This window comes from Eptesicus fuscus, chromosome 7 (assembly GCF_027574615.1).
Source record: "Eptesicus fuscus isolate TK198812 chromosome 7, DD_ASM_mEF_20220401, whole genome shotgun sequence".
NCBI lineage: Eukaryota > Metazoa > Chordata > Mammalia > Chiroptera > Vespertilionidae > Eptesicus > Eptesicus fuscus.
This window is the reverse complement of record NC_072479.1, coordinates 64,093,290-64,119,279: the sequence shown is the minus strand read 5'-3', so window position 1 is coordinate 64,119,279 and position 25,990 is coordinate 64,093,290. Positions and strand designations below refer to the sequence as shown.

General features: G+C 38.1%; 1 protein-coding gene across 3 annotated transcripts in view; it reads left to right on the top strand.

Moving 5' to 3' along the window:
* TMEM117 (transmembrane protein 117) overlaps positions 1 to 25,990 on the top strand; it is a 448,876-nt gene that overhangs the window by 120,889 nt on the left and 301,997 nt on the right. The window lies entirely within an intron of this gene.

The window sequence follows — 25,990 nt, the reverse complement described above, 5'->3', positions numbered from 1 at the left end:
TATAAGCAACTTTTTCTTTTCTTATTAGTTTCTAAGTTGAGGATGGGAAATAGATATCACCTCAAAAGGCATGTCTAGTTGATCGGTAGTGACTGCCTGGGAACAGTGATTTAAAAAGGATTCTAAGACCTTCTCCATGCTCAGTGGGAAACAGTATCATTTTTCAGTAAGTGATGTTTACTATGGGCGAGGAAAAGGGGAGGGTGGCACCCATGTGGGGTGTTTACTGACCCTTTTTATTATTTGGCCTTCATAAAATATGTTAAAAAATAGGTTTACAAATGGGTGCAACTTTATTCCTTCCAATTTTATTTTCACTTTTCTGGGACAGGTTTTCGGTATTTGTTACTCTTGGGCATATGTTTATATTACTTATTGCTTCCTGGTCACTGCTCTTGACTCAGCCTTCACCGGGATGGGAGTCAGGCTGCCAGGCAGTTTTGCTGTAATGCTTTCCTGACCACTCATTTGTATTTGAAATTTAGATTTGGTTTCACAATGTAAGACCTGGGATCTGTCTACTGTTACAGTTTTTAAAACTGCGATGTTATTCTCTTTCCTACAGTTTATTCTACCCACGGCTAGCTTCTTCTCTCCTATTTCAAAGCCTGGTTGGTATTTGTGAAAGTAACTTAGCATTTGGGTATTAGAAGTTTCTGCTGTTACTTATATGATTCCAATCAGATGGATGATCTCTTTGAACTCAAAAATATTTATCTTTTTTTGGACAATTCTCCTCTCTGTTAGGGAATTCTTAGCTGCTTAAGCCTTCTAGAATGTCACAGCTCTTTTTAGGGCATGCCAGCTCCATAGAACATGTTCCTCTATTCCCCAAATAATAATAGTCGTCATTATTAAATATTAGGGTTATTATATCAATATGTTATAATGTTAATATTAATGATATTATTAAGTAATAATGACTATTGTTATTATTTTGGTTTCTGCCTGAGATTTTAAGCTCAGACAGCAATATGGAACAATTAACCTTCATTTAGAAGCTTAGATCTTAAAATCTCTCTTGTCCTTGGGATCAGTGGCATTTCCTGACTCCTAAAGAAATAGGTTTTCAGTTCTGTGTCATTTCTGCACAATGACTGTGTCTTGCCCTTCTTCCCAGGAAGCATTTTAGGCTCTATCTCCAAATGGGAAACATGCCCTGTAGTAAGAGTTAAACTGGTACATAAATCAAGGCCAACACTTCCTAATGTGGGAGCTGATGCGCCTTAGGAAACATTAATCATGAGAAAATTGATTTAGGAGGAAACCTTGTTAAAGGCGGTTCTTGGAATGGAGGGTGTTAGAGAAGTGGACCCTCAGCCCGAGTCTGGAGCTCCAGCGTTCTCGGCAGCAGGCGAGCGTCTGCCTGATCTACACCCACATGAGAATGCGGACAGATCTAGGCAGCGAGGGTCAAGTGAGTCTCGGGTCTTTTTTCTTGCAGCTTCAGAAAATAAATGTTAAACCGTTTTATTACCCCAAAATGACTTCCCGGTAACTCCACATGGCCTCTTAAAGGGCTACCATGAGCTCTTTTACTATTCTCTGGATGTTCAGAAGAAGATGAAATTTAGCACCACTGGCTTTTAATCTGAAAAGGAGAAAACATTTAGAAAATGATCTTGTATTTAAATGTTTTTATACCTCACTCGGCACAAGTTTTTGTGTAGTTAATATGGCAGTGAATTCCTCTGAAGTGTATACATTAATAGGATTTGTGTGCATCTTTAAATCATTAAAATTAATTAGGATTTAATGTGCTGGATCTTTGATCCAAAGATCTCAAAGCATCTTGAGCCTGTCTGTATTAGCTCAGTATTTTTTCAGTCTATCCCTGTGAGGTAGTTGTTAAGTATTATTCCTTATTTTACAAATGAGGTACAAATGAAGCTGAGAGAGACTTAAGGGACTTGCTTAAAGTCCCAGAGCAAGTTGATAGCAAGTTAAAAGCAATAAAGGAAGAGTCCCTTAACTTGAAAGATTTTCAACCTTTTTTTCAGAATATATTCCACTCTAAAATGCTATGTTTTCCATGAAATGAGCATATTCTTATATACCCAGTGCTTTAGGAAATTAAAATGTACCTAAGAGGAATTTAATAAAATACCTCTCTCTCTCTATTATACTTTGATTAGGTTTCCGGGGAAACGTGTGATTGAAGTGCCCTTCCTGCACATAAGTAGGTATTTCCTTTTGTGCAGTCATATGAGCACTGAAAGAGGGCTCAGACAGTAGCCAGGGAGAATATGCTGACTGGAAGAGTGGGTGAGATTAGCGGTGGCTTTCTTTCTCATGGAGAACCTTGCAAGTTGAGATTTTCCTATTAATTAACAGACTGTGCATCCTTCACATTCACTGAATCATAAAGTCAAGGAAATGTTAGTGTTAGTAGGGGCCTTGGGATTTTCTGGGGCCATCTTCCACAAAATACAGGCTTTTGTTGCAACGTATGCTTGACGAATCTTCACGCCGTCTCTGCTTGAGCATTTAGGGAGAAGCAACGTTGTCTTTTTCTAAGAAACTGTTCTGCTGGTGAATAATTGTAATAACCAATGCACCACCATATATAGCTATACATAGTATTTATCTATAAACTTTATTATATATATATAATGAAAAAAAGATAAATAATGTCTTTGACCTCAAGAAGTTTGGCCAAGTTAATTTCTGAACCTGCTTCTTCATCTGTATAATGAGCAATTGACTTGTTTGAGTGTTAAATGAGCTGGATATAAAGCATTTAGGAGAGAGCCTGTTACATAGTAAGTGCTCAATAAATGTCAGTTTCTATTATTATCTAAGATGAGGGAGGGAGGGAAGGAGGGAGGGAGAGAAAGTGTGTCACATCATTCTGTCTTCTTATTTTGCTCTCTATCCCATAGTTGAAGATCTGCCCATCATCATTTCTCATTTGGATTACTGCTGGAGCCTCTAAACTGGCCCCCCTGTTTCAAGTCTCAGTCCTTTCAATCCACTTTCCCACATTGAAGAAAAGAGAACTTAATAAGGTGCAAGTCTGAGCATGTTAATCACTATCTTAAAATTCATTGCTCTTCCTGAACTTCAGGAAACTAGTTTATTGGACTGACACCTTTGGTGATCAGCCCCCGACTGCTTCTTCAGGCTTATTTGCACTATACCAATCCTCCGACTTACATTCCAAACTGTGAGCTGTGGGTAATGTGCTGGCAATCCACGCCTGAGCTGGGGTACACTTCCCATCATCTGACCCTGTTTTCCTTCCTCGCTCAGACTTCGTTCTATTCATCTTCAAGGTTCAGTTTATACACCTCCTCCAAGAAGTCATTTTTGAACCCTTAGGTGCTCTCAGACTTTTATTTCTACCTATTTGCCATGTTTGATTACAATGACTTTTCTGTCCCTCTCCATCTCTAAACTCAAGAGCCTGGAGATCAGGGACTGTATCCTGTTCACTGCTCTTTCTCCTGACTTCAGTTCTTGGCACGTGGTGGGTAATAGATGTTTGTTGAATAAATAACAACAGACAACAGAGTGGAATTACTGTTAAATAATTTCTTCAGACAAAGAGGGTGATAGAAGTTACAGAAAGGAGGGCTCATCTCTGACTATGTTTATAGGCAGAGAAAGGATCATAGCGTGTTGGTACTTGAGTTAGCGTTTTTATTGATCTTTCTGGAGTAAAGGCATTCAAATAAAACTTGGGGCATCAGTTAGTTAAACTGTAGCCTTTGCTTCAGGATGAAATTCCAACTCAGCCACTTCTTAGCTGTAAGATTTTATATATCTATAAAATAGGTATTAAGCCTATTACTGTACTATATGCCTCAGCTCAATTAAATCCTTAACTCTTTTGAGGGACAGAGTAAGCCTATGTAAGCTGTTTTCCTAAACCCAAGATTAGGAACACATACTGTATATTCCTGGTATGTGCACTAGACCCTTGTGTTGGGGTTTAAGATCTTGAGTGGAGAGCCCTTGAGAAGATGGAAGGGGTGAGAGGTGTGAGGAGAAGATACAAGGGAAAGGGAAAAAAAATTAATCGCTATATATGTGTCAGAGGGAACAGACATGGACACGTATCTATGAAATTCTTTTAAAAATACCAATAGTTGAGAATTTTTTTTCTCTTAAAACACTAGTTTTATTTTGCCAGTGTTATTTTTATTGTAGGAATGTTTTCATGTCAATGAAGATATTAATGCAGAATATTTAGATATTCATAATCCTGCTAAGTCAGGGACCAGCCAGAGTCTACAGGAGGCCTATGGATGTCTCTTAAATGGAGTTACGTCTTTGAAATTTAAAAAAAAAATGCAAAATTTCATGAATACATTTTTCTTTCTCTGAGGAGAGAGACCATTATATTGTCACAGGTCTCCTGGTTTAACAAAGGTCAGGAACCAGGAGTATTTTTGTGCTTTCTCCAATCAGAGTCAGGTAATGAGATGCAACTCTGAACAATGGTGGTGTGCTTATTAATAATAGACCCCCTCAAATATTTAGTTACAGTGGAATATCATCATTCAAAAAGACTTTACAAATATTTATCTTCTTATATTCCTATTCCTCATTGTAACAATTACAACAAAAAAGTTTACTAGTTCAATTTACACTTAGCATTTAATGATGTGCAAAAAGTTTTTCCATAGACTAACTTTTGTATAATTATTAAGCTTTGTTATTTTGGAGGACCAGAGGTTGGAAAAACAAAACAAACAAACATACAAATAAACAACAACAAAATACTGGTACAGTCCTGGATTGTGGACATTAGCAATAGCTACAGTGTCCAGACATTTCATATTTTTCTTTCTTTTGCATCTCATATTGAAATTTAAAGCTAGTTTTTCTTTTCAATGAATTAAAAGTCTTCTAATTATTACATTTTTATAGTGAATATATATGTTCAAGGGGAATCACATTTTGCATATACTTATCTCACACATTATGGTTGATAGGAAATGGCTTTCACTGGGATGGGTATAGGAGAGAAGGAGAGGAGTTGGGATGCGGTTAAAGGAGAAAATGGACTTTTGAGGGACAGAGTAAGCATATGGTGTGGCAGGCCATCAGGAGTATATCACATGTTATTTAACTGAACCCCTACAGCAATCCTCTTGTATGTTAGATGCATACATACAACTTTATTGTAGGGGAGAAGATTGAGGCTTTAGAAATTAAGGAATTGCTGAATGAATGGCTCACAGCTTATAAAATTGGTCTTTAAACTCAACTTTGACTTTGAACCTATTAGGCCCTCTCTCCACCCCAACTAGATGACCTTTTACACAACCTGATATCATCTAAAGGCTTTTTTAGGTGCCTTAGTGTTCACGTAGGAACTGACATTACCGTTACCAGATAAATTAGAAATATTTACCCTTTGAAGAGCTATAATAACCTTCAAAGATGAAAGCATCACCCATAGTTGTCCTCTCGTTAACTAGTACTAGTTAGTGATCTGGACTTTGTATGCCTGCGGAGTACTGAATGATCAGAAGTCACAGAAAATAGACTGTTAACAACTCAAACATCACTGAAACAATTGCTAAGAGGATAAATAGCCAGATAATAAAATTAACCTGTGTGATTTATATATATATATATATATATATGTATATATATATATATATATACTTTATATATATAGGTACTATATATATAGATACTTTCGTATTTATATATATAGGTACTATATATATAGATACTTTCTTATTTATATATATAGGTACTTTTATATATATCAGTTGGTACTTCTACTCCTCTTGTGTGTATACACACACACACACACACACACACACACACACACACATATATATGTATTGATTTCAGAGAGGAAGGGCGAGGGAGAGAGAGATAGAAACACCAATGATGAGAGAGAATCATTGATTGGCTGCTCCTGCACGCCCCCACTGGGGATTAAGCCTGCAACCCAGGAATGTGTCCTGACTAGGAATCCAGCCGTGATCTCTTAGTTCATAGGTCAACACTCAACCACTGAGCCATTTTAATAGGTGTTCTCTGAAAACTCTTTTCTGGTAGCTCTATCTTGAAATAAGCATTATGTTCTTTAAAAACTTTCACAACTCCTATAGGATAGCATATACAACTTTAGTCTCAGTTCCTAGGGTTGTTACTAGGGTTATAAACTGAGCCAGTTATAAACCTGAGTCCTAGGTATTACAAGATTTAATCTGAAACAAATATATATGATATTAAAACAACAATAACAGAAATCTTTCATTGTTTTCCCTTGATTATAAAAGTAATATAATCCTAGTTTAGAAAAAAAGTAGTACAGTAAAACATTTTAAAAATATGCTTTTTATTGATTTTAGAGAGAGAGGGAGCAGAAGGAGAGAGATAAAAATATCAATAAATTGCTTCCTGCATGCCCCCTACTGGGAATTGAGCCCAAAACCCCAGCACATGCCCTGATCAGAAATAGAACCAGTGACCTTAGTGTACAGGATGATACTCAACCAACCGCCAGGGCAGTAAAGCACTTTTAAGAAAATAAAAATTATTCATGATTCTGTTAGCCATGACAAATACTATTAATATTTCAATGTACTGTCTTACAATGATTTTAGCACATATTACACTTTCTAAAGTTGAGATTATACTCTATAGTTTTATATCTATTTTCACTTAAATTTAATGGATCCATTTTCACGACAACATTTATTTTTCTGAACATTATTTTGAGTGGTTTAAAAATGCAAATTTAATTAATATCTATGGGATTTCTTTTTTTGCCAAGCATCATCCTTTCGCTGTCCCCTGTCCTCCACTGCCTACATGGTTACTCTAAGGAGCAACCATGTTCTTATTTAACCATATCCCACTAGTTATATTTGGTTGGAACAGAGGTGGGCACTTGGCCAAACTTAGCTAATTGGTGTGCTTCACCAGAAAAATTTTAAACTGGAGACCTCCCTGGTAGCTGAAGCCCTGGGGGTTTCACTGGCTATATTTGTTGGTCTTAATGAGAAGAAATTAAATGCAGCGACAGAAAAAAGCACGCTGCCGTGTCTGTAGTTTCAGTTGTTCTTGAAATTCGGCTTCATCTCCAACTTCCCATGACTCGTTTGCTCAACCTTTCTTTGGATGACTTGAGCCAGTAAATTCTCATTATGTTGAAGCTAGTTTGATTTGCATTTCTGTTGTTTTCTGAAAAATATTCTGGTGAATACATTAACCTTTTGAGGTTAAAGATGAGAAAACTGAGGCCCAGAGAAAGTAAGCAAGCTGGGAAATGTAGGAGGCGTGACAGAACCCAGATATGTTTGACTCCGAAGCCTGCAAACCTAACCATTAAGATTCATACTCCTGGAACAGAGGTTTCCTAGGACTTCTCTTTCTATATTTTTTTTCAACAAAAGTTGCCGCAAGAATAGAAGAAATGATGCATTTTAATTTAACTTTCTCTCATTCTCTCTCTCTCTCTCTCTCTCTCTCTCTCTCTCTCTCTCTCTCTCTCTCTCGTATAGGAAGAGAAAACTGAATATGAAACCAAGTGAATATATTATCTTTCTACCTTTGAATTTCTGTATTTCTACTTGAAGATCCCCACTTTCTACTCTTAAAATATACCTTGTTTATAAAGTCTAGACTACTTTTCATTTAGTAGGAACTAGTTATCAGCTCCTTTGTTAAAGATGCCTGGTTTCTTGTTTCTTCTTTTGCATTCCCAATTTCTCCCATTTCCCTCAAGTTTTAAAAATAAGAATGTCTACATGGAACCTGTGAGATTATTATCATTATCATCATCACTGACAATACTTAGTGACTGACATGGGTCTGGCATGAGTTAGAAGGCTGATATGTACTATCTCATTGAATTTTTACTCTAAGGCTTTGTAGGTACTTCTACTACTACTCTTCTTATTGATGCCATTGTTGTTATTATTCTTTCAAATTTAAATATGAAGGAAACAAGGTTTAAAGAAAGATATTTTCCAAGGTTAAATATATAATCAGTGGTAGAGCTCCGTTTTGAATTCATATCTGTCTGCACCAAAGCCCATGGCCACACCCACTTTAATGTTGCTGCTTACAGCAGATTCTGTGATAGGCATGGTTCCCTCAAATGCATGGGGCAAGACAGGGCAACTGCAAGAAGCCAAGAGATTGCTCTTGGCTGCTGGGCCACAGGGTTCAGTATTCAGGCAAGTGTTTAAAGGATTGTATAATGGAGTAGGTAAGATAAGATCCACAGCCAAAATCCATCTCAACTAGTGCAACACACAGATCATTTTGCAGGTAGGAATGGCGGTTCTGCTTCCAAGCATAGGACTTATTTACTACTTGGGAATTACAGAGACAAGGTCATCCAGAAATTGCCAGAAGGAAAGATAAGGACTGGAAAGGTTGTCAGGTCTATAGCCAAGAGTAGAAGGGGGTGGGGGTGGGGGTGGGGTCAATGCAAAACTCTAGATTCAGCCAAAGAATTGAAATGAGTTAGAAAACAAAGTTGGAGTCTGGTTATAGGAACTGACTGATCACACCAAGGTTGAATAAGAAGGTTGCATAAGAGTATCTGTGGGTTCCCTGGTGTCACTGCAGATGCATCAGCATGTAGGTATGTTGTATTAGTTAGGTTTCTCCAAAGAAACAATACCAATTGGATCTCTATCTATCTATCATCTACCTATGAAAAATTATACAAATGATATATAAAAATATATAATACATGGGAAAGTATATAATATATGAGAAAATATATCTATATAGCTATATAGATAAAATGAGATTTATTATAAGGAACTGGCTCATGTGATTATGAGGCTGAGAAGTTTTATGATCTACTGTGTTTAAGCTAGAGACCCAGGAATGCTGGTGGTATAAATTCCAGTCCTAGTCCAATGGCCTGAGAATCAGGAGAGCTGATGGCACAAGTCTCAGTCCAAGGGCAGGAGGACACTGATGTCCCAGCTGAGTAGTCAGGCTAAACGAGCAAATTTTACTTTCTTTCACCTTTTTGTTCTATTCAGGCCTCCAAGGCATTTGATGATGTCCATCCACATTGGGGAGGGCCATCTGCTTTACTTAGTTTACCAATTCAAATGCTGGAAACAAACTTACAGAAATATCCAGAGATGATGTTTAATCTGGGCACCCCGTGATCTGGTCAAGTTGACACATAAAATTAACCATCACATATGCTAAGCACTAGCCATTAGAAAGACTAATTCCAGAGTGTATTAGCTAATGGGCAAAATCAGCGATTTGGAGATTAGCCAATATCTACTCAACCACTTGCTTGCTGAATGACCTTTAGCAAATTATTTCCCTGCTCTAATCCTAGATTCTCTTATCTGCAAAATGAGGACAGCAATATCTATTTTATAGAGTGGTAATTAGGACTGAATCAACGGATAATTTATATGTAATGGGATACTATTTCAAAATATTAAGATAAAAATTCTTCGTTTCGGAGAAAGGAGGAGAATAGAGAGGAAATATATCATCCAGAGTTCTCCACAGAAGCAGAACCAGAGGGGATGGAAAAATAGAAAATATAAATATAGATTATATTATATGTATAACCTGTCAAGGATTGGATCATGTGATTGTAGGAGTTGGCAAGTTTGAAATCTATAGAGTAGACTGACGGGCTGGAAACTCTTGGGAAGGAGCTGGTGCTGCTGTCATGAAGTTGAATGGGATCTTTTTCAGGGAAACCTCAAGTTTACTTTTAAGGCCTTTGACAAATTTGGTCAGACTCACACACATTATTGAGACCAGTCTCCTTTACTTAAAGTCAACTTATGGTAGATGTTAGCCAAATCTACAAAACACCTTTACAGTATTACCTAGATTACTATTTGAATAACTAGGAAGTATAGCTTAGCCAAGTTGACCCATAAAACTAACCATCACTGGAAGTAAGAGAGAAAGACATCTGTTGATGAGAAGCCCCGAGAAAGGGTTGTAAACCCAAAAAGCTTTGCAGGGGACTAGAACAGAGAACATTGTTCACCTCAGCTACACTTGGGGACCTTGGAGAAGGGAAGTCCTGTGTCTTGCTCATTCTGTGAAGCCTGGGAGGTGGCAAGTTATGGTCAGAGCCTCTCTAGCCCTACAGCATAGGAGCAATAGAGCAGAAATGATTTCAGGCAGATAGGCCACATCATCCTTACAGATTTCCAGTGGGAACTCTGTGATGGAGAGAATAACAGAATCAGTTTCCACCTTGCCTTTGAGATTGGTTTGGACACGTTCTGCTGGCAGGCCTGAGGAGATCATGGGGTGGAGATGGGAAGGATGAGAGGATGAGAAGATGAGAAAGATGGACAGAAGACCATAGACCTGGACTACTGAGAAACTGAGTTTATCATGACTGACATGAAGTTTCTGATTCCAGGCCAGATATGAGCTACAGGTGGAAATTTTTATTACGGAGAAAAATACAATGATCTTTTGCACACTTGACTATATATACACATGGCAATCATTATGTGTGGCACAGCACCTGTCACATAATGAGCAATCACTCAAACAATAGTGACTTTTGGAGTTATAGTAATAGCAGTGACTAGTGGAAAGGGCGGAAATGGCAATGTTGGAGATGGTGGTGGTGGTAGTAATTGTATTGGTACATTGACTACTACTCTCAGGGTTGGCTCAGAGATTAGATGGACCAGAGACCCCATCTGGAAGGTTCTTCCTACAGTGGTGATGTTGAAAAATGGCAGTGACATTATGGCTCATCATGGCCTCTGTGTCATTTACTGCTGGTGTGTGGATGCCAGCAGAGAGTTGAGAGCTACTCAGATGACCTTCCTTATTTGTAGTTGAGGCAACTAACCTTAAGATCTCATAATAAGGTAATTGCTGAGACTGAACTTGTGTCCTCTGATAGCCAGCGGTATTTCTACCATCATTTTTTACATCTCCTCAAGAGAAATGCATGACCAGGTACCTCATCTAAAGGACAGATCAGTTTATGCACAGTAAGAAATCAAAATAATAAAAATAAACCTAGAGACATATTTATTTTTAGGAGAAGACAAGGCTCAGTTTCTAAAGCCTGACTCCAGGAAACTTAAGTATAAAATGTGAATTTCTCATACCAATGTCTCTAGTTGGTTAGCAGTATCCTTTAGGAAGTCCTGAATGTTTAAGAAGAGAAACTTAGTAGGAAATTAATTTTTGGGAAAGGTGGATAACCTAGTGGTGACTATACTAGTAAACTGCATTCCCTGGAAGCAAATGAATAACTCACAAAATGGTCACACATGCTCCAACATTTCTGGTTTTGTTTCACAGAATATGTTATTGATATTTCAGTATCCTGAGGAAATATATGCTGGATTTAGTAGTAATCCTTGTTTCTCTGATTTTTATGAAAATTGGCAAAGGTGATTTTAGCATATATTTCCAAAATGTTTTAAAACAAGAGCCTCAGAAAGAATAACTGGGAGCCTGGTCTTTGGTCATCGACACCCATCCCCCATATGGATTCACTTGGCACAGCACCCAGCCCAGAGCTGGATCAGACAAAGGATAATGACCAATGTTCAGCTCGAAGTGGACACAGAAGGTCACCTACTGGTGCTTGAGTCTCTTTTTTAATATCTGTTCTAAGACTCTTTCAAGTCTTTGCTCAGCTGCCCTCTGCCCACTGAGGCCTGCTCTGGCCTCCTTTAAGTTGCTATTTAAATTATATCCCAACACAACTCTGGCACTCTGAAATCCAATGATCCTACTTATTTTTTCCTTAGCATTATTTATCAGCTAACATATTATATCATTTATTTATATAATGTGTGTTATGGGTTGAATTGTGTCCCCTCCCCGCTTCCCCTTCCCCCAACCCCAATGTTGCAGTCCTAATTCCCAGTACGATTAGGACCTCTGAATGTGACTTTACTTGGAGATAAGGTCTTTTTAGGGGTAATCAAATTAAATGAGGTCATTAGTGTGGGCATAATCCAATATGACTGATATCCTTATAAAAAGGGGAAACAGACACAGAGACAAACACACATGGAGGGAAGATGACATGAAGAGACAGGGAGAGAGAAGATGGCCAGCTACATGACAAGGAGAGAGCTCCGAACAGGTTCTTTCCTCATGGCCGCCAGAAGGAACCAATCCTGATGACATCTTGATTTCTGACTTCTAACCTCCACAACTGTGGGGCAGTAAATTTCTGTTGTTTAAGCCACCCAGTTTGTGGTACTTTATTATGGCAGCCCTAGGAAACTAACACAACATGTTTATTTTTTTCTTAAAATTAAGTGTATTGGGGTCAACATGATCATATAGGTTTCAGGTGAGGATTTCTATGTTACAAGATCTGTATATTGCACGGTGTGCCCACCACCGAAGTCAAATCTTCTCTTGTCACCATATATTAAGACCCCCTTCTCCCTCAACCCCCTTCCCTCTGATGTTTATTGTTTAAGGTGTGTTTTATTCCACTTGAATCACAAGCACCAGGACAGCAGGCATTTTTCTATTGTTTTGTTCATTGATAGATCCCAAGCGACTAGAACAAATTTCTAGCACATAGTAGGGGCTCAATAAATATTGGTTTAAAACCAATGAATGAATGAGTGAATGGATGGGCTTAAATACCAGTGGTATCGAGGAGCTTGCTACCTGTATCAGGTGGGTATTATGTTCTTCTTTTCAAAGGTGAGAAAAAAGATACCTGAGATCAGGCTGCTCAGAATCATCATGGGATTTATACCCAGGTTTTCTGAACTCTGCCTCCAAGGACAGTGTGTGAGTTACAGTGGATCTGAAACTTTAGTCTGCATCAGCACCACCTGGACCAGTGAAGACCCAGATACTCTGATCCAGAAGGCCTGGGGGAGGGCCTGAGAAAGTCCAGCAGGTTTCTAGGTGATACTGATGCTGCTGTTTCTGGGTTGGCGCTTTGTAAGCCACTGCTCTATATTATAGCCAACTTCCTAACCTTTTATTATCTGGTGTGTATAAGTAACTCTGTGCATGATCAAAAGCTATGTTACACTACCCCGTTCCACGGTTGTGTACCTTTCTAAACTTTATGCTTAGTCACCTAGATGTAGCAGGAAAATGGACACTTGCATTTCCATTTCTTGGTTACTGCCATTTTTTGCTTTAATGTTATGCTTTTATGTTGCCCCCTTTCTTTCTTTCCTCGTATTCTTTGTTCTCCTTAACTCTGATCTTTCTTTGGAAACTCTGCTTGTATTGTGTTTTTCCCCATGTTCTGTGAAATACTGTGCTTACTATGTGAAAATAATGTAATTTAATTAAGTTTAAGGTAAATTACCTTGCATCTAGCCTGAGCACAGCACAAAGGCTGCCGTAATTCCTATTATTAACTTCTCTTTGGAGGTTTTATTTGTTGAGGGGCATCTGAAAAACCTTAGAAACTCAGTTCAGAAAAACAAATTGGGTGACTGCAGTAATAGTGTATAAATCAGGGATTTGAGATTTCAGACACAGACGCTGAAGTTGCTATGGAAAATGTTTTATTTCCTCTGGCTGTTATTGTTCTTGTTACCACCCATAAGATCTGTCCAGAAACAATGCACCATCTAACAGAGGGCAAGCTAGACTTCCACAAAAATAATTAAAACATTTAAATCAGAGGAAAAGGCCATCTTAAATCACTCATTGTTGTATCCATATTGATGTCTTTAGTTTAAAAAAAGAACAAAACCAAGGAAGGCCTTGATTGATTCTTCAAATATTTCTTCTGTATCATGATAAAATGAACAGTGATTCAGTTTATGTAATAAACTCAAATGATATTTCTTAGTATTTCCAAGTATAAAATTATTGGATTCTGTGGTTCTGAGACTTTTAAATACGTACATTCATCTCATACATGGAAAAGCTTTTTTCAGTGGATTTTTTAAAATCTATGTTGAAATGACAATTAGTACCACTAGAGGGCACTGTGGCTAAACATTTGTACCAAAGATATCCACATAGGAGCTCTATCTTGACCAAATTTAATTGCATAGGAAGTGTCAGATAACCCATATGTACTGGTCCAAAATTTTGTTTTAAAATTACTTCTTTGGAATTTGGAGTGCATTTTTCTCATAGAAACAATAAAATAGTGGTATGTTCCTCACTTAACCCCTCCCCCCAATCTGTTAAATATATATTACAACTGAGGTTTATTTGCTATCCTTTATAATAAAAGCCTAATATGCAAATTGTCCCCTCAATTGGGGGGGGCGGGGCCAGCCAGCCAACCTCTGGAGTTCCCTCCTCCCCTCCCCCAATGGCCAGACCCCACCCGTGCATGGATTTGTGCACGGGTCCTCTAGCATAAAAATAAACAAGAACAAAAACAGCAACAGCAAAAAGCCCCAATAGAATTGCAACTTATTTATATATAATGAGGTTTGAAAAATATCTGAATGTAGAGGTTTCTTTGCTGGAGGCGGGTGCAATAGGTTTAAATACAGATGCCTACTAGTTTGGAAATACATAGTACAAAGTTGCAATCCCACTCCTTCGAAAGCAACAATAAAACAAAAATAGCAATGAACTGTTGATCTGCAGGTCATCCCAATGACTAGGTTGATAGCATTAGCCCTCTCCTCCCCACTCCCTTCTGTTATTGGTCAGTAGGTTTGACAGATACCCCTGGGCTGCTTTGCTTCCTAAGACCTCCACCTCCGGGCACCTCTGCTTCCCCACCTAGTGCTGTTCAGCAGCATTTCTTGCTTCTTTGTCTTAAAAGGCAGCCAGATGTCTAGCCAGCCCCAGCCACTGGGTGAAGCCATTTCCTCCCAGTCTCAAACTACCAAGGGTAATTTCTTGGAACATCGGTCTCCCCCAAATCCAGTACTGGGAACTGCATCCGCTCACTTCCCAGGTGGGAACAAGACTCTTCCCATGGCTGCAGCACAACTCCCTTTCCCCCCTCTGTCCCCTCTTCTAGAAATGGTTCCCCCTTTTTCCTCCCCACTTTAACTTTCTTCCCTTAAACTTGATGACTGTTTTTGGAATATCCTATTTTTTTTTCTCTCTAGGGCTTCTATTACCTTAGTCTACATTTCAATCAATGAGTATTTTCAACTAGATAGGAAACAAAACATGACTGACAGCTAATTTCTCACCACCTTCCTTCCCTTTTCTCTTTAGCTTGAATTGAAAAATCAGTTTTCTTTCTCCTCAGAGCTAGAGGCAGATGAAGGTGGAGGTGAATGGTGAGCAGAATGTCTAAAGGTCTGTGGATCGGAGGAATGCTGACCATGGTCTTTCTCGCTGGATGCTGAACACCACAAACCACCCTCATAGTTTAGGTTGTATCAGTATCATCTGGGAGGCTAGTCCAAAATGCAGACTCCCGGAAGAGTGGAGTGAGGCCCAGGGAAGTGCATTTTACATAAGTGGGATTCTGATGAGGATGTTATTCGGGCCACCAGTTGATACATTATGCAATAGGTCCTCCTTTCAGGCTAATTTTAGAGCGTATCTTCTGTTTATGGGTTCTTGTTTTAAGGCAGCAAATGTGTCACTATCACCAAGGAGACAGGAAAGCTATTTAGTTGGTGTGTTTGGTGAGGTCATGAAATAATAATGTTTAGTAAAGGCGGGCATTGATCTGATCTGCCCATTCAGGACTACAGGCGTAGTATTTTCACAAAAGGAAAGCATTATTCATGAAACCTTCTCTGTGTGTGTTTTTGTAGATGATAAATAATTGAAAGTAAGGTTGATATTCATATGCCACATCAAGCTTTTCCTTTCCTTTTTAAGGATAATGAGGAGACAGATGGTATTTTTTTCTATAGATGCCAAAAAACAACAACTCCCAAATCTCACAGTTGTGGAAGCAAATCTTATATAATTTCCAAAAGCAGCATATCTCGGATTCCACTGGCAGCCTCCAAGGACAGCGAATCACATGGAGAGTAGATTGCACGTTCTGGATGTTTGTCATTGGGTTGGTTGAAGAGAAGGCATTTTGAGTGAAACTAGAGCTTTCTGAATACACAGAAAACAAACTTGTAAGAGGTGACATTTAAATGTGCCCAGTTGATTAGTAACGGATACATTTCCATCATGCCGAGGTTTCAATGGATAATAGGAATGGCACCCCCTCCTATACACACGTCAACATGTTATGTCATTTGAGAGGTTGTAGCCTTTCATGCAACAGAAGTAAAATTATTACTCAAATAGACTGAGGACAAGAGTTTTAGGAAGATCAGGTAAGTTCTCCAGTATGTGTTTTGGTTAGATGGCCAAAAAAATCTCTTGGATGCATCCTTTTTAAATAGATCATTGAAATGAGAGAGCTTTGATTTTTTTCAGTGTTCTCTTTCCACATCTAAGTGCTTCTGTCTACATAAGTCACATACTAATTAGTAATTAACCACTCTTATTTAATTAGACTATCTAGTTGGTGGATCATGCATTAATCACTCCCAGTTTGGTGTGTGCCGGCTGCTCGTGGTGACGAGGCCACTCTACTGGGGTGCGTTTCATGCTGTGTGCTGCAGCTGAGCCCAAACTCAGCCTTTTTCTATCTTTGCCTTGAATTTAGAAAAGAAATATCAAAGTGTGTGAAGTTGCACTAACCCTAGTGACAACTAGACTTCTGAAATAGTTACAAAAGGCAAAAAAATGAATCTTGGCTGACTGAATAAAGAAAGGAATCTTTCATTCAAGAGATTCATTATATTTTCTTCTTTTCTAAGCTTTGGGTTTTCTCTCACATCGTTTGAAAATGATATGTATGCTTTAAGGAAAGGTAAAAATAGACTCTTAGACCTATTGTATTTTCAGGAACTATAAGCCTGCAATAAAAATTCAAACTTTCAACACTTTTCTAAAGCTTTGGGTGAATAGAATATATTAGATGAAACATACCTGAAAGAATTTTAGACCCTAGCCAGTTTGGCTCAATGGATAGTGTCCACCCACGGACTGAAGGATTCTGGTCAGGGGCATGTACCTTGGTTGCAAGCTCGATCCCCGGCCTTGATCAGGTTGTGTGCAGGAGGCAATCAATTGATCTCTCTCTCTCACATCAATGTTTTTATCTCTGTCTCTCTCCCTCCCTTCCACTCTCTTTAAAAATCAATGGAAAAATATTCTTAGGTGAGTTTTAACAACAACAACAAAAGATAATTTTAATTAGAAATGGCCACAGTAATTTAGAAGCAGTTATTTTAGTAAAAATGTTACATTTCTTAGATTATGAAACTAACCCTTTGTACTTTTAGTTGTACTCTTGTCTATTAGTTGTTACATAAGTGGAGATTTTTGCTATTATTATTAATTTCTTATACCTTATAATGTGTCTTAACAACTTCTAGGATGTCATCAATTATTTTATCCAGAAAGACCTCTTGATAATTAACTCTCCACTCTTGTAGCTGCACTTAACCATAAGTAGACTTCATCTAAGTCAGTGGTTACCAGCTCTGGTCAGAGGTCAGGGAAGGAGTTGATTTATGTATCCAAGTTGCCTGTGGAGTTTTTTTGCTTGTTTAATTGTGTGGATTTATTTATTTATTTATTTTTGTATGAAAGACTGTTGTTTGGAAGCAGGGTTTTAGGAAGAAGCACATTTGGGGCAAGCTCATCCGTTTGCCCAAAGTCATCATTTCCCCAAAATGTGAAACATGCATAAACCTGATGCAAAGATCCTCTCAGGCAAATCACTGTTCAGTCACGTGGTCACACTTTCTTGGATGACTGGACACAGGTCCAAAGATCCCTAATATTTCCCAAGCATGCTCACCCTGAGAGAGAGGCAGTGGTAGAAATTGAGGCTCCAACAAGATATTGGCTCATTCAAATTTGGACAGTTAGTTAGCACTGGACTTAGGATCTGGACTCAGATCTTTTGCTTCCTGGTTTGGTGTTCTCTTTACTGCACCATTATTTTCCTCCTCCTCTTCCTCCTCATCATCTTTGTTATTTTCTTCTTCCTTCTTCTTCTGGATAAAAGTATTTAGACAAAGAAGTTTAAGTTTAATGTAGTAATTATTTCAAGTTTTATATCATGTTTTATTTCATGAACATAATTTCTGATTAATTTTCATTAAAATGGCAGGTTGATCAATCAGAGTGGACATGTACGGATTATAAACTAGTCAGGTGATGCGTTTTATTCTGCATAAATGCATGGGGAGTCTTTTCTTTACATTCCTAATTATTGAAAGATAGAATTATACTTCTGTAAAGGTTTGGAAGTATTTTAATAAAGCCTCTGTGAGCATGGATAAGGAATCCCCCTAAATTGCCCTGACTTTTCTCATTCCATGTATGATAATTCCCAGCTTCGATAAAAAGAGTGAAGGTTTTGATTGTTGACACATTGTGATGAATCTGGTTGGTGATAATACTCAGCAAATAGAAATTCTTCCTCCCACTACCACTCTGTAGCATAGGGAATATTTTGATCAGTAATGGCATTTCCTTAAAAATTTCCAATTATGAAATATACATATTAAAAATAAATTAGAATTTTTTTTTCTTTTGTGAAGATTGAAGAATTCTAGGTCTTTTGGTCAATCCAATGGTCAGGTCTATGAGTCCTTTGATAAGAAAAACAAACAGCTTAACTCTTTCAATGAAAATAGTAGGGTTCTCTATAGCAGCACTCAGGTGTCATGATCTGTGAATACTGTTCACCCAGAGTTATTTTATGTCTTCTGTATTACATGGAGCCCAACCTGATAAGAATCAACATTCTAAAAGTGCATGTGGGTGTTATGCCTCATACCATCCACTTGCTATGTATTCTTCTCAGGATCAAAGAGCAACGTTTAAGGATTTATAAAGTGTGGAATGGCATAGAAATCAAGAACACATTTTGAACGTGAGACTCCTGACTTCTATCTATCACTGGCTGCCATCCAGCTTTGTGATGCTGAGATAACACTTACTCCCATCTATAAATTGAAGGAATCAGCCTAACATTATCATTTATACCTCTCAACCCTAAAGTTTTATGTGAATGTTTAAGCAATTATGCTTAAAACTCTGGGCATACCCCCAGGCTATGAATGCTGATTTTAAACCTGGGACTAGGGAGTTTTCACTTAAACTCCAGCTATTTTGCAAACATTCTTGAGTTCTCAGTAGTCAGGGTATTTTATTTGACAGTTTGCCAAAATTAGCTAGCGGCTAGAACTCAGCCTACGATCTCCACTCCATTGGGAGAATGCTGAAAACAGGATGGAGGCTACACTACATAGAAATCACAAAATCCAAAATTGTTCTTCAGTTTACACATCAGTTTGGTAAGCAATTAACACGTGTCTTGATTTCGAATGCGAGCTGAGCTTGGTAATAGAAACGGCAAGTCTTATAAAACCCAAGCATTTCTTGCTTTCTCCTCGCCAGAAATCAAGGCAGAACTTATCAGCTTGTTTGTTAAAAATATAAACAGGAGGAAAACTCGTGCATTTAACTATTATCCTTTTCCTTTGCACAAATTAACTGGCAAACTGTCTTTAGATTTTTTTTTTTAATATTGTGTATTGTGTAACATGAGCTCTTTGTGGTTCACTTTTTCATCGCTGGTTAGGATAGTTCTCTGGCACCAAATCCAAATGTTTACATTTAATTGCTTTAAATGTAACATAAATTAGCACATTTTTTAGCCATTTGGAGGTTGCCTACGTTATATACTCCGTGAAACTGCACCCAACTTGTACTAACCATAGAATGGACAGATTCCAGCTATGAAAGACCCACATCCTCCTGTCTTTTGGAGCTCTCTGACCCTCACCCTCACCTTGATGCTGAGTGACATCACCTAGACACATAGCCCCCCTTCCAGTGTCCCTTTCTGTCCCAGGAGATCCCTTACCCTATCTCCTGAGTGGTGGCCACCTTCTCTGGAACTTCCCTTCCTATGCAATTCTAACTTCCACCTAATAAACCTTGTTGTGTGGTACAGCCTCTTCCTCGATTAACCACCAACTTCTCAAGCTTCCCACACATGTCTGACATATATCCATGAGCGTATTAAAGAAATAGTAAGTCAAATAGGTTTGCTTCTGGCTGGGCATGAAGAGAATGAATCTTTATAAATGATGGGTTGATTGCTGTTTCTGCATGGTGTGAAACAGTGATTTGGTTGCTCTTTTATGTGAGTATTAAAGGCAGAGTGATATAGAGAAACAGCAAAGGAGTTAAAGTCAGAGGCCTTGAGTCTGACCGTTTATTCCCGTGTGACCGTGGACAAGTCATGTAGCCTCTCTGAGGTTCAATTTCAGAGCTATAAAATAATATGATGCTACTTATAATTCTTTTTATTGACCTCACTACAATATATGGGATAAAATATGTTGTCAACTCTAAAGCACAGTGCGATTTAGAAGGTGGTCTTCATCTTCAAATCCTGGCTTTATCTGCAGGTGATCTAGGCAAACCTCTCTGAACCTCATTTAAATTTTTTAAATTTATTTTTTATTTTTCAATTACAGTTGACATTGAATATTATGTTAGTTTCAGGTATACAGCATATTGGTTAGACATTTATATAATTTTCTTTTTTTTTTTTAATATTTTTATTGAGGTATTATATGTGTACATATCTTACTATTACCCCCCCCACCCCACACCCACACATGCCCTCCCCCCCCAGAGTTTTGCGTCCATTGTTTATGCTTATATGCATGCATACAAGTCCTTCGTTTGATTTCATAACTCCCCCACCTTTCCCAAACTTTCCCCCTGTACTTTGAAAGTCTGTTTGATGCTTTACTGTCTCTGTATCTATCTTTTTGTTCACCACTTTATAATGTTCTTTACTATCCCTAAATGAGTGAGATCATGTGGTATTTTTCTTTCATTGACTGGCTTATTTCACTTAGCATAATGTTCTCCAATTCCATCCAGGTTGCTGCAAATGATGGGAATTCCTTCTTTTTTATGGCAGCATAGTATTCCATTGTGTAGATGTACCACAGTTTTCCGATCCAGTCATCTGCTGATGGGCACCTAGGCTGTTTCCAAATCTTAGCTATTGTAAATTGTGCTGCTATGAACATAGTGGTGCATATATCCTTTCTGATTGGTGTTTCTAGTTTCTTCGGATATATTCCCAGGAGTGGGATTACTGGGTCAAATGGGAGTTCCATTTTCAGTTTTTTGAGGAAACTCCATACTGTTCTCCACAGTGGCTGCACCAGTCTGCATTCCCACCAGCAGTGCACGAGGGTTCCTTTTTCTCCGCATCCTCGCCAACACTTGTTGTTTGTTGATTTGTTGATGATAGCCATTCTGACAGGTGTGAGATGGTACCTCATTGTTGTTTTGATTTGCATCTCTCGGATAATAAGTGACTTTGAACATGTTTTCATGTGTCTCTTGGCCTTCCTTCTGTCTTCTTTTGAAAATATTCTGTTTAGGTCTGTTGCCCATTTTTTTATTGGATCATTTATCTTCCTCTTATTGAGTTGCATAAGCTGCCTGTAGATGTTGGAGATTAAACCTTTATCAGTGATAGCATTTGCAAATATGTTTTCCCATGCAGTGGGCTTTCTTGTTGTTTTGTTGATGGTTTCTTTTGCTGTAAAAAAGCTTTTTATTTTGATGTAGTCCCATTTGTTAATTTTCTCTTTAGCTTCCATTGCCCTAGGGGCAGTGTCAGTGAAGAAGTTCTTGTGGCATATGTCTGAGATTTTGTTGCCTGTGGATTCCTCTAGTATTTTTATGGTTTCCCGTCTATACACCAATAATGAACTTACAGAAAGAGAGACTAAAAAAGCAATCCCATTTACCATCGCACCAAAAAAATTAAGATACCTAGGAATAAACTTAACTAAGGAGGTAAAAGACCTATTCGCAGAAAACTACAGGACACTGAAAAAAGAGATAGAGGAAGACGTAAACAGATGGAAGAACATACCATGTTCCTGGATTGGTAGAATCAACATCATTAAAATGTCCATACTACCCAAAGCAATCTACAGATTCAATGCACTCCCCATCAAAATACCAACAGCATATTTCACAGACCTAGAAAGAACTCTCCAAAAATTCATCTGGAATAAAAAAAGACCCCGACTAGCCTCAGCAATCCTCAGAAAGAAGAATAAAGTAGGTGGGATCTCAATACCAGATTTCAAGCTGTATTACAAAGCCACTGTTCTCAAAACAGCCTGGTACTGGCACAAGAACAGACATATTGATCAATGGAACAGAATAGAGAACCCAGATATCGACCCAAACCACTATGCTCAATTAATATTTGACAAAGGAGGCATGAACATACAATGGAGTCAAGACAGTCTCTTCAATAAATGGTGTTGGGAAAACTGGACAGATACATGCAAAAAAATGAAACTAGATCACCAACTTACACCATACACAAAAATAAATTCAAAATGGATACAGGACATTTATATAATTTTCAAAGTGATCCTCTGATAAGACTAGTCCCCTCCTGGCACAATACATAGTTATTTACAGCACTAGAGGCCCGATGCATGAAATTCCTGCAATGGGCTCGGCCCTTGCAGCCGTGGTGGCTTGCGTCAGCCCTTGTAGCCATGGCAGTTTGCCTTGGCCCTCGCAGGCCTGGCTTTGTCCGGAAGGACGTCCAGAAGGTCGTTCGGCTGTCTGGTCTAATTAGCATATTACTCTTTTATTATTATAGATTATTGACAATATTACCTATGCTGTACTTGGTAACAGACAAATTTGAACCTCATTTTCTTTATCATTATCAGATGAGGTGACGATACTATTTCCTTCGTAGGGTTGCTCTGAGAATCAAAAGAATTCTTCAGTTGTTTCGAGTGCACAGACATAGACATGTGCATTGTATGTGTGCTTCAGTGGTAAAACGCAGTGGAGTACAAGCATCATATGAGTCAACTAGAGATGTCATGAGAAATGCGAGCATAAGACAGAAGCAAGATGTTTTGGAGTGGGTAATACTCAGTTGGGACTTTGGGCAGTAATTCTGCATTTATGGGGAAAACAATTCACATGAAATGTGAGTAGTGTGAAAGGTTGGAAGGGAAGAATGCTCAAGAATAAAAATGCTCTCAAATGATCAAAATAATACTCATCTACTCCTTACTCAAGATTCACACACACGTATAGTCTCCACATATATTATACTCAAACCATAAAAATATTACTCAAGTACAAAGATGAATAAAAAAAAAGGAGTCTTCTAGTTTTAAATTAATTCCAGACAGCGAATTACATCAAGGAGGTCTGACATCTAGTAAAAAACTATGAATAGAGGAAGCAGATTAATTACCAGACTACAGTTCAGTGGGTCCAGCATGACACTGAGTGCTTTTACTCATGTCGGGCTGACAAACCCAGTCTTCTTAACAAAAAACGCAGACTGTGCTTGAACAAGAACAATAAGGTGGCTTAGTCTTCCTAAAACTGTTCACACGAGGACAGGAAACCCTTTCCAGAAGACTAGCATGGTAAAATGGGATCAGAATACGCAATGAACAGTCGACACTTGCTCTTGGTGAGCCAGAGCATAACATTGTCACGTGCAGACATAAGGAGGTGCATGCAATTGGTCTGGTGTGCTGCATTAAAAGGGTTACAGAAAAGACAGTGCAGCTAAGATGAAGAAGCTTAGACTGTGTGCTGAGCAACAGAAATGCCTTTGATGGAAAATGAAGTAGAATACACACAAGGTGACCCAAACAGCATGTAGGATAAAATCATCATTGCTGGGTGGGCAGATGGGAAAGGGAGTGCTCCTTAAACTTACAATGTATAATTCCATGGTGAATGGTCCAGAGAGCATGGATTGCCTACATGTATGATGAGAACCAATTTTTATAAGATGAGCAAGGAGATTATTTAAAGTTTCTTTATATGACTCAGATAGCTATGCTGTAACTCTTTTGGAGAAGATAGCAGGATACAACAGAATAAATTAAAAGAAAGAAGGAAAGGGGGAGGAAAGGAAAGAAGGAAAACAAGTAACAACTTAAAAAAATGAAAGTAAATCAAGGGATTATGATGATTAAGAGACAAATTTATCCAAACATTTTCTATTAGATTTTTTTCAACATTAGGAAACATTACTTTAACCATTAGTCGGTATAGCTATAAAAATGTTACTTTTGAATATGAATATATATGAATATATTCATGTTTATTTATCCATTCATACATATGGAAATATTAGATAGCTTGTGTTAGGGACTAGATTCCTAGTTAGAACCAAAAGGTAACTAGGTTGCTCTGCCACTCACTAGGGCTCACTTAACTACATAGTAACTAAATAAGTGAATGACCTTAGACAAATAACTTACTTGACTTTGCTAGGTTTTAGTTTCCTCTTATATAGAATGTAAATAAAATGTTCACATGGTTGTTGTAATGATCAGTACCTGTGAAATATTCACATACATTAAAAGCTCAACTTTTTAAATTATCATCATCATCATCATCATCATCATCATCATCATCAAACAATGAGGCAGAAAGCACCTTGAACAGATACAGTCCAAAACATACTGACTGACCACTGTAAGCAAGGGTTATGCAACTGTGCGGATTCATGCAGTACTAATTTTCATTTAAGAAGGAATTAAAGTCTAGTATCGCTTAACTTTTCATAAATACTCATATTAGCCAGGTTTCTCCTTCCACTAATATGGAAATGGGCAGAGTTTGAACTTTAACGCAGGTAGAAATTTAACTGTATGGGTAAAGGAAATATATGGAGAAATTAGTAAATGTTAAAATCGAATCCATCTCATTTAAAGGTAGAAAGCAAGAATGCAGAAAGAAATTCCTCTTCTCATTGCTCCATCAGTTGGTGTTGAAAGGACTTTTCATGAGTGTAGGAACATGTAGTAATGAAATGCTAGGACAGTTTGTGAATTCAGATGTTGTATTTCAGGGGGAAAAAAAACTATTACTGGAAACCTATTGGAACATTTCATTTTCTGTTTTATTAAACTTGTATTAAAGAATCTTTTTTCCTTGAGAAAAGCAACATTTCTAAAGAAGATTTCTGAAGTTTAAATATGATAACAGATGGTATTTCATATCTTCTGTCAATTACATATGTGGTAGAACTCCAAACTTAGATTCATTACACAGTTACAATTCTTGACAAAGAGTTTATGGAATTCAGATACCATTGATGGTACCATAGATGGCTTAGGTTACTGGTTCTTCTCTTTCAAAGATGACTCTGAGGGTGGTTACTCTTGAATTGTCAACACAGATCAGTGTGGGACCAATAGTCTTTTTCACCTTCTGCAAGGTCAAACATACTGGCTGATTTGAGGCTATAGCAGGCGGTCCTGTTATTCCATGGCTTGTCACTTCTTGGTCTTGTGATTATTCTCTTTCACTCAGATGAGAAGTATTTGACTTTCTCCTGCCTGTAGCTGTCTTGTATTAGTAGATGTCTACAGTGGCATTATTTGGTTTGAAGCATGTCCATATGTCCAAAATAATACCGTGGGCTCTTCTGATTTTATCCTCTTCTTGCTTTGGTACCTTGTTGTCATTTTTCTCTTGTCTTTCCTTGTATATTTAGACTATGATTAAAAACCTGAGGATCCAGCTCATGACCTTATCACATGCTGTGCCATATGCCATTGTTGCTTTTCTTATGTTTATGCATGTCAGTGATAATGTCACCTTCTCAGAGAGCCATTCCCTGACCTTTACATCAGTGGTTCCCACTGAAATCTATTATTTCTTATTTAAGTACTGTTTTTTTCAAAGCACTTACCACAATTTATAATTATTTATTATGTATTTTGCTTGCTTTCTTTTCTGTTTCTCCTCTGTACTCATAAGGGTAGGCACCACATCTGCCTGGAACATACTTATATTTCCAGGTTCTTGAACTGGCAAATACACTCAGTTATTTTCTTAGCCTTTTATTTGAAACTAGAGGCCTGGTGCATAGATTCGTGCACCAGTGGGGTACCTTGGCTGGCCTGCGGGCATCGGGCCAAAACTGGCCCAGTACAGAGATTTGTGCACCCAGTGGGGTCCCTTGGCCTGGCCTGTGGACATCCCTCAAGCAGTCCCGGATTGTGAGAGGGTGCATGCCAGGCTG